General features: G+C 35.9%; 1 pseudogene; it reads right to left on the bottom strand.

The window, feature by feature from the left end:
• Positions 1 to 443: 443 nt before the first annotated feature.
• LOC120119859 lies at positions 444 to 18544 on the bottom strand (annotated as a pseudogene).
• Positions 18545 to 20157: the final 1613 nt, after the last annotated feature.

Here is a 20157-nt window from a genome sequence, read left to right as displayed (position 1 = left end):
TTTAATCATTTTGATCCGATGTCACTTGAATATTATGAGTATCATATTATTAAAATGATTAAAATATTAAAAAATCTTAAATTAAAATTCTTTAGATTGAATTCGAGATCAAATATTAATTAAAATTGAAACAATATCTTCCTTATCAATAGACCATGATTTAATTTTCATAATTGGACGAAAATAATGAAAATTGGCCCTTTCATAAATTTTCATAATCGGACGACAATAATGAAAAATGACCCTTAACTAGATGGTTTATGTAGTGTACCTTTTCTTAATTATATGTGAAATAAATCATTTCATTTAAAAAAAATCAACATATAATATCCACCTAATGTTATTATATTAACAAGATTACCAAAACAAAATAAATAATCCTCATAATAAAAACCCATGAACGCTTAAATTTTCATTTCCCAACTTATCAAAGAACACTTGAAATCAAATACATTAAAGATGAGCCTGTGAAGGAAACATATTAACCTCTGAATGAATAAAAAATCTAGATTTAACCCCCTCGAACCTCCCCCAAAAGAGAAGAAAAAAGAATATTCTTACATATCCTATATAGCTGTAATGAAAACTAGCACAAAACCTTCTATCGTACCAATCTAAAATGAAAAAGAAGGCGGTTTTAGCAAACAGAATCACCAGTGGAAACAACATATTCATGTCTGATTTTGGGGACAAGTATTTTGCCTGAACATAGACATGGATAAACAACTAACGGAAGAAATACTTACTCTAAGTCTGCCTCAATTCTAGCTTTATAGAATCCACATGACACATTGGACATCTACCATGTAGCACTTTACAGTACCCCATACGCGGTAAACCGGAACCTCCGAGTGTGGAGAAGCAAATTTATTTCTTTCCTTTTGCATTTTTCTCATCATAACATTCTTCATCATCGTAATATTCTTCATCATCGTAATATTCTTCATTATCATCATCATCATTGGAGTCATCATCGTCGTAATAATATTCTTCATCTTCATCACTCTTGCCATTTTGCAACAGAAAAGTAGAATCCCTGGACAGCTGCCCCCTCAATCGCTCCTGGATTCTATCCCTGATTGCAGTGCCCTGAGGAGCACCCAAAGTTCTCAAGTGAGATAACATCATTGTTAATTACATTCCTGAAATTTTTATATGCATCCGATTGTCATTTCTATATGCATAGGTTATTAGATTTGCTCACCATTTTGTGGCAACCTTCTTCAAACATCTCAAGAAATCCAGCAACCCAACGGTCAGCATTTTCCACCCACTCATTACGATGCATAGCTGCGATTTGTATCTGCAAGTATTGACGGGTAAGATTAGTGAACTACTAAATCACATTCATATTATGATAAGGTTAGGGACTTATAAGTTATAAATAACAGAAAAAAGGATGTACAAAAGAAAAATATTCCAGATCCAGGCAACTGGTATGTGGCCACCTGTGCAAGTACATAACACATGCATACACACATATACACAAAATAAAATAAAAAATATATGAATCTGATGCATAAATATAAACATTTATACACACAAAATAAACAAATATAAAGGTGATTAACTGTCTCAAACTCAGAAAACTGTAGTATAATATTGTTGCTAGAAAAAGTTAATCTCATATTCCATAACTTTAGTGATCCTTTCTGCTGAAATCCAGGGGATGGAGGTATGCAAAGTTTAATTCCCAACACAAAATTCCCTTGATGAAATATATTTCTTATTTTGGGTGCTTATGAAACACATTGGCTTGAACAGACCAGGCAAAAATACATGGAATTAAATGTAGACCAATTTGATCAAGCAATGAAAGTGAATATACTTCAATCTACAGAACATAACCCTGTATTAATGTCTTATACTTTAATCTAAAGGCAATAGTCCCCTAATATAGTGGATGTTACAGCTATGTTCTTTAACCAGACAGACAAGTCCGCCTTTTCCAGCCAGCATGATTTAGAATTTAGCAATCTACCTTTAGATTTTCAACACTGCCAAACATTGGACCAACCTGGCAACCGGATTTTAACAATTCTAAAGTTGGCTTTTAGACGCATTTTCCCCAAGGTAAATGACTTTTTTTTGGATGTTTGTTACTACAAATGTAAGTGTGTGTGGGTTAATTAACTATTTACATATAAGGGGCCGACTACTTGAGAAGCATGAAGATGTGATGACGAGGGGGAACATTGTGCAGATATTTACCAAATACCGAAGAGTTGCAGGGCTGTTCGAGTCAACATAAACATGCACAAATGGATTTTAAAGACAGAAGAAAAGCCAGGTAATGAATATTAGCTTGCTTGCCATTGAGGCAATTCAGTCAATACTGAAGTTTCAAGGAGAACAACATATAAAAGGACGGTATGGATTATACTACCGTAAACCAAAATGTTTCACTGGAATGAATTATGGAGTGTAGACTTCATCATATGAAAATATATTAGACATGCACAGATTCAAACTCTAGACGATAATATCAATGTGAAGTTGACAAAACTAGAACCAATATAATTGTTTGCTACTAGATATACAACAAAAGAGTGAAAATTAATTAAACTAGATATCAAGGTATGACAGTGGGCATACCTTTTCACCCACTTTTTCTTGTTGCTCCTTTACTTTTTCACGCAGTATCTTCAATCTCATGTTCACTCTCAATCTTTTTTCCTGTTGAAATTAATGGAAATTTCAATAGAGAAACATTATTAGCGAAACCAAGAGATTCAATAAAGAGATCTCACCTTTACAAAGCTGACTCCAAGCTCTTTCCTCGAATAGCCTCGGTCTAGGTTACGTAATACATACTGGTTATAGTCTTTAACAATTCTCATTATAATATCTGATGTAGAAATCCCTTCAGTTCGTTTTGTTTCCTTGAACTTCCCGGCAGCTTTCACCTGAGAACAAGAGCTTGCTTAATAATACAACACAAAGTTCAAAAAGAGCACCAAAGTAATAAGTGCAAAGAGTCACGTCAATAAACTCACAAACTCATACATGTCATTTGCAGCTCCACTGGCATCCGCATAGCTGTAAAAGATTTATGAAAAAGTATAAAGACTACAAGAATAGATAAATTTCAGGTATTTGTATATTTATGAGAAACTAGAGTTTAACAGGACCAAAGACTAGAAAGAAATAAGAAAATAAACAAATATACAGCAATTTACTATTTAAACATTTATTTTCGAAACATTGAGACATTTGACATGAATGACTTAGTCTCAAAGAAAGAATTGCCGATCCTTACGGAAGCGAATCATGAGCAACATAGTCAATTTTGTGTTTATCAATAAATTCTTGATCGATCACCCAAGGGGCATCAGGAATGACTTCATCAACCCACCTGTAAGAAATTAATAACAAAGTCCTTAAATGAAGGTGCTGATACTGATAGAAATTAATAAAAAATTATATATATATATATATATATATATATGACTGAAACAAATTTATATATTAAATATAAAATATCTCGTAAAAAATGAGGCAACCGCTTCTGCCACTTGCTTTTTACTTTGAAAAACACATTGACTGGCCCATCCAATATCTTAAAAAAAAGGTAAATTACACATTTAATGACTAAACTATCAGTTTTAGTTTGTTTTAGTACCTTAAAGTTTTAATTTTTTCAAAATAATATCTAATATTTAGTTTTTATTTAATTTTAGTACCCACAGTTAAAAATTTAAAACTTTAATACCTAAACTATCAATTTTGTCGTCATAGTACATAAACTTTCAATTTTTTCAAAAATTAATGTTAAATTTTGAACAAGAATACTAATATGAAATAAAAATTAAACTTTATGAATGATTTTAAAAAAAATTTAGGCACTAAAACGAATCAAAACTGATAGTTTAGGTACTAAGCATGTAATTTACTCTAAAAAAATTACAATTTTAGTTGTTAATTCTTCAAATTTTCTATTTCTCTTGCATCCAAAGGTACATGTTGCTTGTAACAAACAAACGCAAAGCTCAGGCAGACTGTACCTGTAACCCCCAGACCGATGGGGGTAGCCCGATCCGATCCGGGAAGTCACATTAGGGCCACCGAAGCGACCCACTGTAAAAATAGCGGAAAATTTAAAACTTTTTATCAGATCATGTAAACTTATAAAATCAGTTTTCACTATTTAAAAATAAAACAGATTTCCAAACTCGTATATAAATCAAAATACAATTACATGCCCCCTAATCACATGTACCATACTTTGCAACAACGCCGTACGAACTCCCTTACTGAAGTCAATAGATGCACTGGTACAATTCTTTTAACCTGAAAATGTGAGTAATAGAGTGAGCTTTGGAAAGCTCAGTAATACAGAACTACCAGATGATGCTGATGAACATGCAGATACAGATAAACATATTTTTCCTTATTGATTCCGATATTTACAGATTTCTTTGGCTGAGCTGAGGTTCATTGATATCGCAAGTAATGACAGATAATATTCATTTCAGATAGAAATATTTCGGATGTCTAGGTTCAGGAGATCAGAATAGGTTTTCTAGTGTGTTCCCAAAAATCATGTAACTTTTCAGATCTTTTCTAAAAAAACATATATATATATATATATATATATATATATATATATATATATATATATATATATATATATATATATATATATATACCCCCATCCAACAAGTCCAAGTTGTGTAGGTTCCCCAGAACCATACACCCACCATCAAGTCCAGTAGGCCCTGAGCACACAGCCGAGGAACCGGTAAATAAGGCCCTGAGCACACAGTTGAGGAGCCTCCAGGTATACTTCCTCCAACATTATCCCCCAAGTAAAATATGTCCGTCCGTAAACGGATATATCAAAAATCAAAACATAAATCAGGTCAAGTATCATATCAGAAATCAGGTTAAGTAACAGATCAGAATCCAAGTCAAGTATCAGATCAGAATCCATGTCAGATATCAGATCAGAATCCATGTCAAGTATCAGATCAGAAATCAAATCAAAAATCAGGTAAAATATTCATGTGAGTATGGAACACACCAGAATTTACAGATAGTATTCAAAGATATTGGATAATCTTAACAAGTAGGGGAACACAGATCTTTAGTATACCGATAGAATATCGGAATTCAGAATCACTATTGAAAGAGTTCAATAACTGACAGAATCATCAGTTATTCAGAATGTGACTTGAGCTGATAAGGAAGAAATGAAGGTTCAGGACATTTATATTATATGTCGATTGATCGAATTATCGGACAACTCTTAGATGAATAGTTTCTAGAACTAATGCCTGTCGATTGGTCAATTCATTGTTCTTCCAGGGTATTTACTCTTTAATACCACAATTCTTTTCCATAGACCATTTTCGGAATCATCGTTGAATAGATCTTCCAATGTCTTTATTTCATTTCCACACTTCCACAATATCATGAAATGCTGACGTACTTGATTAATTTGTTCAAACTCATTGTAATTGTACACTACGTAAACTCATCAGAGTTTCCAGACTTATCCAAGTCACTTACTAAATCCTCAGTCATTGAAGTTACCTATTTCATTTAGCAGTCATCTCTATTCCAGTTACTTCAGGATTTTCCAGAGTAATTCAAACGTTCCTGAATTTCGGATACATGTTGTACTTCTATTCCATTCAATTTGGTCTTCGTGGTTGATTGTCGAACAAACGTCCAATTCTTAGTACTGAATACAATCTAGAGCTGAGTTGAATACTTCCAAAATTTATCATCGAGCCTAACTTGAGAGGACGAACACATGTTCCAGTAATATCTATGTCATTCAGGTATTGACATAGCTTTAGGGTTGATCTACTCACTTAAATTGTTTTCCATTACCTTTAAAGATAGTCCAATACCTATGCTTACTTAGATTCCTTAATTAATCCAAGACATTTACTTAGTATAGGCCATAAGGGTATTTTGGTCATTTTTGGTGTTCAGTTTTATTCCATTCATTTCAGAGCTCGAGGATATCCAATCATTCCTGAGCTTGGTGATATTCTTGGGTCATTTCTATTATAGGGGTATTTTGGTCATTTTACAGATCCACGGTATTTCAATCTTTTTCCTCAATCCGATCTTATTATTTAATTCCAATTTATTATCTATTCCAGTCCGTTCGAACAATTCTGATAGCAGAATACCCCCGATAAATTACTCTTCGAGTATTTACTCATTATTTGAATATTTTCAGGTCAAGTGTCTTCTCAGACTTTACAAACGGAATATCAAGAATTTTCTTGTACTAAGTCGGGATCTTAACAATTAAATCCGTACTTAATCGAGTTAAGTACGAATCCTCTAAGTATTTTCTCATTCAGAGTCAACTCAGACTATTCTACCTCTTAAGGGCATTTCCGTAATTTCTTAACCAGAAAATTTCGATATTAGCTCTTAACGAAAATAAGTATAATTTAGAGATCCTATGATTAATTGATTTCTTGAACACTCTCTGATCTTGAAATGATTCCCTTAACAGACTTCTAGTATCCTTCACAAACACTCATAAGACTAAAAACCGGTTATCCGCATTTCCTAATCAAAACTAGCATTTCTTATGCACATCAATAGTTTTTACCAGATCAATATATCTTTTCAGAGTTATTAACCAACTTCCAGGGACAATTCTTATCATCTTACAACATAAGGGTATTTTCGTAATTTTACCCTACCAGATTATTTTCACAATTTCTCATCCAAGTACTTTTAACATTTAACCTTTGATGAAATAAATTATAAGTTGCAGATACAGGGCTGATTTCTTTATCACTAATCACAAACTTATAATTTAATCTAACAATTCCTCAATCTTATATTAGTCATTCGATCCGTATTCAGTTACAGAATTTCTACCACATTCATATCGAGTGAATAAATTATTCAACTCCACAAAAGTGACCAACATTATCTTATTCATGCATTTACCAATATCAACATGTTCCATAAAGCATAAAGAGGTAGTAAAGTATTACCTCAATTTTCCGTGCAATACTGATCGACCATAAAAATTCCATTCGAACGCCTTTGATCTTCAATTCAACTTCCAATAATTCCTCAGATACATATCAACATAAATTATATCAGAAACGGAGCTTAATTACGATAAACGGATCGAATCGGGTGATAAATCAGTGAAAGACGGCTTACCGAGTTCGAATTTGGCGAAACGGACTTCGGATTTGGATTCAGGACGTTGAAAGCATAAAATATGACTTTTCAGAAATTTGGAATTTTTGGTCAAAATCAAAGTCAACGGGTTTGACTGACAATTTCGAGGCCTTCGGGTTCGAATTTCGAAAAACGGACAGCGGAATCGGATTTGGAACGTCGAAAAATGTCAGGATAGGTATACTCGGTCGAAGTCAAAGGTCGTTTAATGCCCGATCAAAGCCAATCAAAGTTTTGGTCAATAGTGGTCAACTCCGGTCAACGGTCAACGGGTCAACGGTCAACGAGTCGGGTCAACGGGTCGGGTAAACGGGTCGGGTCGGGTCAACGGGTCGGGTCGGGTTGTGACCGGTCAAACCGGTCAAAACAGTTCCAAAACCGGTCAAAACAGTTCCAAAACCGGTCAAACCGGTCACTTTTCCCTTCCCCACGCGCAGTGGCGGCGCGTGGGGGCGCGTGAACAGTGATAAAATCCCGGAAAAAATTTCTAAAAATTATTTTGAGCGATTTCGAGATACTTACAAAGCTCGGTTCACAATTTTGAACGGCGGAGAGCTCGATTTCAACAAATCGAGAAGTTTGACCGGTTCACCTCCCAACGCGCCGCCGCCGCCGGAGAAAAAGGAGAACACCGGTGGACTCGGAACGGTACAAGGAACACGATGGTGCGGGAGGTGTCGTAAACAGATGACCCGATCGTTGTGAATCGATGAAAAACCAACTAAAACCGAGTTATTACCGACGATACTTCCGACTGAAATTCACGACGAACGGCGATGATTCACAACGAAAGGTTTGAGGGGTTTTGTTCCTCGGTTGACAACGAACACGATGGTTGTTTCGGCTCGTCGTTTGGAGGTCGGATGGCGAGTAGATCGGAGTTGGAAGTTGGGTTGCTGGAGAAGGGAAATCTGGAAAATTTCTGCTGCCTGCGCACGAGAATCAGATTTATAATTCAACATATTAAAAAATGGTTAAATCATGGGTTTAGCCACTGAACTTTCTGCACTTCTGAAAACGGTCTGCCAACTTTAGAACTTTACAATTTAATCCCATGTTTCTTTCAAAATACCAAATTAAATCCACCAATTTATATTTTCTTAAATTTAGCCCCTAAATTGGGGTGTTACAATTCTCCCCTCCTTAAAAAAATTTCGTCCTCGAAATTCATTCATTTTACATAATTGCATAAATGAAACTTCCATCAGTTCTTTCAAATCTATCAATAGCTTTTATAAAAGTACGATTCCTCCACTTATCCTTAACCAGCTGAGCATACATTCTTATCATAAATTTTTCCTTATTTCAATAAAAGAATTTAAAATTTTCTCGAGTAATCAATATCTTCAGAATTCTCCCTCAGTCCAAGTAAATAATCAGAACAACTTTATTCTTGTGAAATCAATTCAGCATTGGATACGTGAATAGGCTCGTAGAGCAGCAACATATCTCAATTTCATTTCCGGAGTCGAGTCAGAAATTCTCAGATGAATAACTCTCACATGACTCATGAGATACTTTACAGCGTTTAGACAGATGTTACTGGTATTCCTTTTTGTACAAGTATAGCCTTAGCAGATAGAAACTTTGGTTTACTCAATACAGATAGGGACTCAGCCCTGGAGTTCCGGCTCAGAGAGGTACGATTGCAGTCTAGGGGCATGTACTGATCAGACATATTTTGACATTCGACCGGCCGGTCTAACTTGAAAATTTTTGACTCAAACCATATCTCTGATACCACTAAATGTAACCCCCAGACCGATGGGGGTAGCCCGATCCGATCCAGGAAGTCACATTAGGGCCACCGAAGCGACCCACTGTAAAAATAGCGGAAAATTTAAAACTTTTTATCAGATCATGTAAACTTATAAAATCAGTTTTCACTATTTAAAAATAAAACAGATTTCCAAACTCGTATATAAATCAAAATACAATTACATGCCCCCTAATCACATGTACCATACTTTTCAACAACGCCGTACGAACTCCCTTACTGAAGTTAATAGATGCACTGGTACAATTCTTTTAACCTGAAAATGTGAGTAATAGAGTGAGCTTTGGAAAGCTCAGTAATACAGAACTACCAGATGATGCTGATGAACATGCAGATACAGATAAACGTATTTTTCCTTATTGATTCCGATATTTACAGATTTCTTTGGCTGAGCTGAGGTTCATTGATATCGCAAGTAGTGACAGATAATATTCATTTCAGATAGAAATATTTCGGATGTCTAGGTTCAGGAGATCAGAATAGGTTTTCTAGTGTGTTCCCAAAAATCATGTAACTTTTCAGATCTTTTTTTAAAAAAAACATATATATATATACCCCCATCCAACAAGTCCAAGTTGTGTAGGTTCCCCAGAACCATACACCCACCATCAAGTCCAGTAGGCCCTGAGCACACAGCCGAGGAACCGGTAAATAAGGCCCTGAGCACACAGCTGAGGAGCCTCCAGGTATACTTCCTCCAACATTATCCCCCAAGTAAATATGTCCGTCCGTAAACGGATATATCAAAAATCAAAACATAAATCAGGTCAAGTATCATATCAGAAATCAGGTTAAGTAACAGATCAGAATCCAAGTCAAGTATCAGATCAGAATCCATGTCAGATATCAGATCAGAATCCATGTCAAGTATCAGATCAGAAATCAAATCAAAAATCAGGTAAAATATTCATGTGAGCATGGAACACACCAGAATTTACAGATAGTATTCAAAGATATTGGATAATCTTAACAAGTAGGGGAACACAGATCTTTAGTATACCGATAGAATATCGGAATTCAGAATCACTATTGAAAGAGTTCAATAACTGACAGAATCATCAGTTATTCAGAATGTGACTTGAGCTGATAAGGAAGAAATGAAGGTTCAGGACATTTATATTATATGTCGATTGATCGAATTATCGGACAACTCTTAGATGAATAGTTTCTAGAACTAATGCCTGTCGATTGGTCAATTCATTGTTCTTCCAGGGTATTTACTCTTTAATACCACAATTCTTTTCCATAGACCATTTTCGGAATCATCGTTGAATAGATCTTCCAATGTCTTTATTTCATTTCCACACTTCCACAATATCATGAAATGCTGACGTACTTGATTAATTTGTTCAAACTCATTGTAATTGTACACTACGTAAACTCATCAGAGTTTCCAGACTTATCCAAGTCACTTACTAAATCCTCAGTCATTGAAGTTACCTATTTCATTTAGCAGTCATCTCTATTCCAGTTACTTCAGGATTTTCCAGAGTAATTCAAACGTTCCTGAATTTCGGATACATGTTGTACTTCTATTCCATTCAATTTGGTCTTCGTGGTTGATTGTCGAACAAACGTCCAATTCTTAGTACTGAATACAATCTAGAGCTGAGTTGAATACTTCCAAAATTTATCATCGAGCCTAACTTGAGAAGACGAACACATGTTCCAGTAATATCTATGTCATTCAGGTATTGACATAGCTTTAGGGTTGATCTACTCACTTAAATTGTTTTCCATTACCTTTAAAGATAGTCCAATACCTATGCTTACTTAGATTCCTTAATTAATCCAAGACATTTACTTAGTATAGGCCATAAGGGTATTTTGGTCATTTTTGGTGTTCAGTTTTATTCCATTCATTTCAGAGCTCGAGGATATCCAATCATTCCTGAGCTTGGTGATATTCTTGGGTCATTTCTATTATAGGGGTATTTTGGTCATTTTACAGATCCACGGTATTTCAATCTTTTTCCTCAATCCGATCTTATTATTTAATTCCAATTTATTATCTATTCCAGTCCGTTCGAACAATTCTGATAGCAGAATACCCTCGATAAATTACTCTTCGAGTATTTACTCATTATTTGAATATTTTCAGGTCAAGTGTCTTCTCAGACTTTACAAACGGAATATCAAGAATTTTCTTGTACTAAGTCGGGATCTTAACAATTAAATCCGTACTTAATCGAGTTAAGTACGAATCCTCTAAGTATTTTCTCATTCAGAGTCAACTCAGACTATTCTACCTCTTAAGGGCATTTCCGTAATTTCTTAACCAGAAAATTTCGATATTAGCTCTTAACGAAAATAAGTATAATTTAGAGATCCTATGATTAATTGATTTCTTGAACACTCTCTGATCTTGAAATGATTCCCTTAACAGACTTCTAGTATCCTTCACAAACACTCATAAGACTAAAAACCGGTTATCCGCATTTCCTAATCAAAACTAGCATTTCTTATGCACATCAATAGTTTTTACCAGATCAATATATCTTTTCAGAGTTATTAACCAACTTCCAGGGACAATTCTTATCATCTTACAACATAAGGGTATTTTCGTAATTTTACCCTACCAGATTATTTTCACAATTTCTCATCCAAGTACTTTTAACATTTAACCTTTGATGAAATAAATTATAAGTTGCAGATACAGGGCTGATTTCTTTATCACTAATCACAAACTTATAATTTAATCTAACAATTCCTCAATCTCTTATATTAGTCATTCGATCCGTATTCAGTTACAGAATTTCTACCACATTCATATCGAGTGAATAAATTATTCAACTCCACAAAAGTGACCAACATTATCTTATTCATGCATTTACCAATATCAACATGTTCCATAAAGCATAAAGAGGTAGTAAAGTATTACCTCAATTTTCCGTGCAATACTGATCGACCATAAAAATTCCATTCGAACGCCTTTGATCTTCAATTCAACTTCCAATAATTCCTCAGATACATATCAACATAAATTATATCAGAAACGGAGCTTAATTACGATAAACGGATCGAATCGGGTGATAAATCAGTGAAAGACGGCTTACCGAGTTCGAATTTGGCGAAACGGACTTCGGATTTGGATTCAGGACGTTGAAAGCATAAAATATGACTTTTCAGAAATTTGGAATTTTTGGTCAAAATCAAAGTCAACGGGTTTGACTGACAATTTCGAGGCCTTCGGGTTCGAATTTCGAAAAACGGACAGCGGAATCGGATTTGGAACGTCGAAAAATGTCAGGATAGGTATACTCGGTCGAAGTCAAAGGTCGTTTAATGCCCGATCAAAGCCAATCAAAGTTTTGGTCAATAGTGGTCAACTCCGGTCAACGGTCAACGGGTCAACGGTCAACGAGTCGGGTCAACGGGTCGGGTAAACGGGTCGGGTCGGGTCAACGGGTCGGGTCGGGTTGTGACCGGTCAAACCGGTCAAAACAGTTCCAAAACCGGTCAAAACAGTTCCAAAACCGGTCAAACCGGTCACTTTTCCCTTCCCCACGCGCAGTGGCGGCGCGTGGGGGCGCGTGAACAGTGATAAAATCCCGGAAAAAATTTCTAAAAATTATTTTGAGCGATTTCGAGATACTTACAAAGCTCGGTTCACAATTTTGAACGGCGGAGAGCTCGATTTCAACAAATCGAGAAGTTTGACCGGTTCACCTCCCAACGCGCCGCCGCCGCCGGAGAAAAAGGAGAACACCGGTGGACTCGGAACGGTACAAGGAACACGATGGTGCGGGAGGTGTCGTAAACAGATGACCCGATCGTTGTGAATCGATGAAAAACCAACTAAAACCGAGTTATTACCGACGATACTTCCGACTGAAATTCACGACGAACGGCGATGATTCACAACGAAAGGTTTGAGGGGTTTTGTTCCTCGGTTGACAACGAACACGATGGTTGTTTCGGCTCGTCGTTTGGAGGTCGGATGGCGAGTAGATCGGAGTTGGAAGTTGGGTTGCTGGAGAAGGGAAATCTGGAAAATTTCTGCTGCCTGCGCACGAGAATCAGATTTATAATTCAACATATTAAAAAATGGTTAAATCATGGGTTTAGCCACTGAACTTTCTGCACTTCTGAAAACGGTCTGCCAACTTTAGAACTTTACAATTTAATCCCATGTTTCTTTCAAAATACCAAATTAAATCCACCAATTTATATTTTCTTAAATTTAGCCCCTAAATTGGGGTGTTACAATTCTCCCCTCCTTAAAAAAATTTCGTCCTCGAAATTCATTCATTTTACATAATTGCATAAATGAAACTTCCATCAGTTCTTTCAAATCTATCAATAGCTTTTATAAAAGTACGATTCCTCCACTTATCCTTAACCAGCTGAGCATACATTCTTATCATAAATTTTTCCTTATTTCAATAAAAGAATTTAAAATTTTCTCGAGTAATCAATATCTTCAGAATTCTCCCTCAGTCCAAGTAAATAATCAGAACAACTTTATTCTTGTGAAATCAATTCAGCATTGGATACGTGAATAGGCTCGTAGAGCAGCAACATATCTCAATTTCATTTCCGGAGTCGAGTCAGAAATTCTCAGATGAATAACTCTCACATGACTCATGAGATACTTTACAGCGTTTAGACAGATGTTACTGGTATTCCTTTTTGTACAAGTATAGCCTTAGCAGATAGAAACTTTGGTTTACTCAATACAGATAGGGACTCAGCCCTGGAGTTCCGGCTCAGAGAGGTACGATTGCAGTCTAGGGGCATGTACTGATCAGACATATTTTGACATTCGACCGGCCGGTCTAACTTGAAAATTTTTGACTCAAACCATATCTCTGATACCACTAAATGTAACCCCCAGACCGATGGGGGTAGCCCGATCCGATCCAGGAAGTCACATTAGGGCCACCGAAGCGACCCACTGTAAAAATAGCGGAAAATTTAAAACTTTTTATCAGATCATGTAAACTTATAAAATCAGTTTTCACTATTTAAAAATAAAACAGATTTCCAAACTCGTATATAAATCAAAATACAATTACATGCCCCCTAATCACATGTACCATACTTTTCAACAACGCCGTACGAACTCCCTTACTGAAGTCAATAGATGCACTGGTACAATTCTTTTAACCTGAAAATGTGAGTAATAGAGTGAGCTTTGGAAAGCTCAGTAATACAGAACTACCAGATGATGCTGATGAACATGCAGATACAGATAAACGTATTTTTCCTTATTGATTCCGATATTTACAGATTTCTTTGGCTGAGCTGAGGTTCATTGATATCGCAAGTAGTGACAGATAATATTCATTTCATATAGAAATATTTCGGATGTCTAGGTTCAGGAGATCAGAATAGGTTTTCTAGTGTGTTCCCAAAAATCATGTAACTTTTCAGATCTTTTTTTAAAAAAAACATATATATATATATACCCCCATCCAACAAGTCCAAGTTGTGTAGGTTCCCCAGAACCATACACCCACCATCAAGTCCAGTAGGCCCTGAGCACACAGCCGAGGAACCGGTAAATAAGGCCCTGAGCACACAGCTGAGGAGCCTCCAGGTATACTTCCTCCAACATTATCCCCCAAGTAAAATATGTCCGTCCGTAAACGGATATATCAAAAATCAAAACATAAATCAGGTCAAGTATCATATCAGAAATCAGGTTAAGTAACAGATCAGAATCCAAGTCAAGTATCAGATCAGAATCCATGTCAGATATCAGATCAGAATCCATGTCAAGTATCAGATCAGAAATCAAATCAAAAATCAGGTAAAATATTCATGTGAGCATGGAACACACCAGAATTTACAGATAGTATTCAAAGATATTGGATAATCTTAACAAGTAGGGGAACACAGATCTTTAGTATACCGATAGAATATCGGAATTCAGAATCACTATTGAAAGAGTTCAATAACTGACAGAATCATCAGTTATTCAGAATGTGACTTGAGCTGATAAGGAAGAAATGAAGGTTCAGGACATTTATATTATATGTCGATTGATCGAATTATCGGACAACTCTTAGATGAATAGTTTCTAGAACTAATGCCTGTCGATTGGTCAATTCATTGTTCTTCCAGGGTATTTACTCTTTAATACCACAATTCTTTTCCATAGACCATTTTCGGAATCATCGTTGAATAGATCTTCCAATGTCTTTATTTCATTTCCACACTTCCACAATATCATGAAATGCTGACGTACTTGATTAATTTGTTCAAACTCATTGTAATTGTACACTACGTAAACTCATCAGAGTTTCCAGACTTATCCAAGTCACTTACTAAATCCTCAGTCATTGAAGTTACCTATTTCATTTAGCAGTCATCTCTATTCCAGTTACTTCAGGATTTTCCAGAGTAATTCAAACGTTCCTGAATTTCGGATACATGTTGTACTTCTATTCCATTCAATTTGGTCTTCGTGGTTGATTGTCGAACAAACGTCCAATTCTTAGTACTGAATACAATCTAGAGCTGAGTTGAATACTTCCAAAATTTATCATCGAGCCTAACTTGAGAAGACGAACACATGTTCCAGTAATATCTATGTCATTCAGGTATTGACATAGCTTTAGGGTTGATCTACTCACTTAAATTGTTTTCCATTACCTTTAAAGATAGTCCAATACCTATGCTTACTTAGATTCCTTAATTAATCCAAGACATTTACTTAGTATAGGCCATAAGGGTATTTTGGTCATTTTTGGTGTTCAGTTTTATTCCATTCATTTCAGAGCTCGAGGATATCCAATCATTCCTGAGCTTGGTGATATTCTTGGGTCATTTCTATTATAGGGGTATTTTGGTCATTTTACAGATCCACGGTATTTCAATCTTTTTCCTCAATCCGATCTTATTATTTAATTCCAATTTATTATCTATTCCAGTCCGTTCGAACAATTCTGATAGCAGAATACCCCCGATAAATTACTCTTCGAGTATTTACTCATTATTTGAATATTTTCAGGTCAAGTGTCTTCTCAGACTTTACAAACGGAATATCAAGAATTTCTTGTACTAAGTCGGGATCTTAACAATTAAATCCGTACTTAATCGAGTTAAGTACGAATCCTCTAAGTATTTTCTCATTCAGAGTCAACTCAGACTATTCTACCTCTTAAGGGCATTTCCGTAATTTCTTAACCAGAAAATTTTGATATTAGCTCTTAACGAAAATAAGTATAATTTAGAGATCCTATGATTAATTGATTTCTTGAACACTCTCTGATCTTGAAATGATTCCCTTAACAGACTTCTAGTATCCTTCACAAACACTCATAAGACTAAAAACCGGTTATCCGCATTTCCTAATCAAAACTAGCATTTCTTATGCACATCAATAGTTTTTACCAGATCAATATATCTTTTCAGAGTTATTAACCAACTTCCAGGGACAATTCTTATCATCTTACAACATAAGGGTATTTTCGTAATTTTACCCTACCAGATTATTTTCACAATTTCTCATCCAAGTACTTTTAACATTTAACCTTTGATGAAATAAATTATAAGTTGCAGATACAGGGCTGATTTCTTTATCACTAATCACAAACTTATAATTTAATCTAACAATTCCTCAATCTCTTATATTAGTCATTCGATCCGTATTCAGTTACAGAATTTCTACCACATTCATATCGAGTGAATAAATTATTCAACTCCACAAAAGTGACCAACATTATCTTATTCATGCATTTACCAATATCAACATGTTCCATAAAGCATAAAGAGGTAGTAAAGTATTACCTCAATTTTCCGTGCAATACTGATCGACCATAAAAATTCTATTCGAACGCCTTTGATCTTCAATTCAACTTCCAATAATTCCTCAGATACATATCAACATAAATTATATCAGAAACGGAGCTTAATTACGATAAACGGATCGAATCGGGTGATAAATCAGTGAAAGACGGCTTACCGAGTTCGAATTTGGCGAAACGGACTTCGGATTTGGATTCAGGACGTTGAAAGCATAAAATATGACTTTTCAGAAATTTGGAATTTTTGGTCAAAATCAAAGTCAACGGGTTGACTGACAATTTCGAGGCCTTCGGGTTCGAATTTCGAAAAACGAACAGCGGAATCGGATTTGGAACGTCGAAAAATGTCAGGATAGGTATACTCGGTCGAAGTCAAAGGTCGTTTAATGCCCGATCAAAGCCAATCAAAGTTTTGGTCAACAGTGGTCAACTCCGGTCAACGGTCAACGGGTCAACGGTCAACGAGTCGGTCAACGGGTCGGGTCGGGTCAACGGGTCGGTCGGGTTGTGACCGGTCAAACCGGTCAAAACAGTTCCAAAACCGGTCAAACCGGTCACTTTTCCCTTCCCCACGCGCAGTGGCGGCGCGTGGGGGCGCGTGAACAGTGATAAAATCCCGGAAAAAATTTCTAAAAATTATTTTGAGCGATTTCGAGATACTTACAAAACTCGGTTCACAATTTTGAACAGCGGAGAGCTCGATTTCAACAAATCGAGAAGTTTGACCGGTTCACCTCCCAACGCGCCGCCGCCGTCGGAGAAAAAGGAGAACACCGGTGGACTCGGAACGGCACAAGGAACACGATGGTGCGGGAGGTGTCGTAAACAGATGACCCGATCGTTGTGAATCGATGAAAAACCAACTAAAACCGAGTTATTACCGACGATACTTTCGACTGAAATTCACGACGAACGGCGATGATTCACAACGAAAGGTTTGAGGGGTTTTGTTCCTCGGTTGACAACGAACACGATGGTTGTTTCGGCTCGTCGTTTGGAGGTCGGACGGCGAGTAGATCGGAGTTGGAAGTTGGGTTGCTGGAGAAGGGAAATCTGGAAAATTTCTGTTGCCTGCGCACGAGAATCAGATTTATAATTCAACATATTAAAAAAATGGTTAAATCATGGGTTTAGCCACTGAACTTTCTGCACTTCTGAAAACGGTCTGCCAACTTTAGAACTTTACAATTTAATCCTATATTTCTTTCAAAATACCAAATTAAATCTACCAATTTATATTTTCTTAAATTTAACCCCTAAATTGGAGTGTTACAGTACCTCAAATGAGTAATAAGGTAGAATACCTTGAGGAGTTATAGAAAGAAGTAATACTTGCAGTGGCGAAGGGATTCATAGCGCTCTGTTTCGGTCATAACAGTTTTTCCCTTGTACTTGTGGGTTGTTTCATCGTTGCAACATCCAACCGCAGATACGTATTGGGAAACCTAAAATTTCATAAAATTCATTCACTTTTATAACGGATAAATAAATTTAAGGAAGCAGTCACAAGTGAAATAAGATTAAGACTAACCTTAAATCAGAAAGGGAAATAAACCCCAGAAAAAAAGTATACATATACACAATAAAATGAAATAAGAGATGAAAATTTTGAAAGAAACCCATTAAATAGCAGGAATTTCAAAAGATACCCAGAAAAGTATTGAGATCAAACATAGACTAAGCGAGAGAGAGGAAGGAAAACAGACGATTTCTTGGCTTGTTCGAGGGAGCGAGCGTGGCCAAAGTGGAAGAGATCATAGATCCCATCGGCGTATACACGAATTAGCTGATCGGTATTGTCGGTGTTGTCTTTGTTCATGGTGGAGATTTTAGGATTTTTTTTAGGGGGGTAAAAACTGACAGTTTTAGTAATTGTTATGCATAACTATAATATGAATTACTTTTTTTTTTGTATGTGTGTTCTGCAAAAGCTTAAGAAAGTGTCTTCCAAAAAGCCCCTCGGAGCTTCTAATGCACCCTCCAATGGCGATTGTTCCGCTTTTATTTTTGGATAAACAACATAATTATTTAAAGTTTAGATAAATTTTTATTTGGCAAAAAACACGAGGTGTTGAATTTTCAAAAAAAAAAATTAATATTGCCCTTCAACTTGAAAAAAAATTCTTTCAACTAATGTTTTCCATCATTTACTAATAGTTACGTTAATTTCTGCTGCTATAAATTAGGTAAATTATACTATTCATGATTATACTATTTTCTTCTCTTGTATTTTGGTCATTAAACTCTAAAAGTTTTTAATTTTGAAAACTTTAGAGATTTCATGGACTAAGATTATAGTTAGCCCATTTTATTTTAAGGATAAACTACACAAATACACAAATGGTTACTTTTGTTTCAGGGATAAACTATTAATAATGTGTATTTTTGTAAACTCAAAATAGTTCAAGTATAAAATATCAATTTACCCCTTTTTTCTCATATGTTTTCTTCCCAACCTTTTCATGGTTGAGTCCTCTATTGTGTGTTTCCCCTTCTTCATCTGCTGCATCTCTTCTCTCTCAATTCTCATCATTTTAAGCTCTGTTAGATAACTATTAAGCTTTCTTGCAGCTTGCATTGCCTTTAGATGAGCCCAGTTCTTCTTCTCTTTGACTTGCTTCTCGAGATCCTTTATCTGATTGTTATAAACTTAATAAACAAGAGAATGAAAAATATGAATGAATGCTTGTCTATTTCACTGATTACACAGTAACATATTTAAAGAAAAAAAGAAGGTGGACACATGTCCATAGAGAGAAGACGCTTACACATATAATAGAATAACTGAACGACAGCTCAGCTAACAGCCTAATAACAAATTATCCTTGCAGCTCATGTCTATTCTGCAACACGTATTCTTCGTTGAAATGTTATAAACGAAGACTTGATCAATGGATTGGTCAGACCATCCGCGACCTGATGAGCAATAGGAACATAATTGACATTGAGTTCTTTGCCAACCACCTTTTCACGAACAAAACACAAATCCAATTCCACATGTTTTGATCGTGCATGGAAGATTGGGTTGGCACTCATTGCCACTGCACTGGTGTTATCACACCAGGTTGTTGGAGTTGTTTCCACCTTTTCTCCCAAATCAGCAAGCAGTATCTTAAGTCATACGACTTTAGAAGCTACATCCGCAACGCTTCAAAACTCAGCTTCCGTGGTTGATTGAGCGACCGTCTTTTGCTTCTTGGAGCTCCAAGAGACCAAGTTATCACCAAAGAATATGCAGTTGCCTGAAATGGATCGACGATCGTCAACGCTTCTCGCCCAGTCAGCATCAACAAATGTTGTTACCTTGCCCGGGGAGTAGTTGACTCGAAAAAGAAGGCCATGATATAAAGTAAAGTTGAGGTGGCGTAAGATTCGTTTAACGGTTGTCCAGTGCCCTTAACAAGGGTTATGCATATATTGTGCAACCCTATAAACGTTGAACATTATGTCGGGGCG

The sequence above is a fragment of the Hibiscus syriacus genome, unplaced genomic scaffold (assembly GCF_006381635.1).
Source record: "Hibiscus syriacus cultivar Baekdansim isolate YM2019G1 unplaced genomic scaffold, ASM638163v2 tig00110332_pilon, whole genome shotgun sequence".
Classification (NCBI taxonomy): Eukaryota; Viridiplantae; Streptophyta; class Magnoliopsida; order Malvales; family Malvaceae; genus Hibiscus; species Hibiscus syriacus.
Note: the sequence above shows the minus strand (reverse complement) of the source record. Positions and strands in the feature narration are given on the sequence as shown.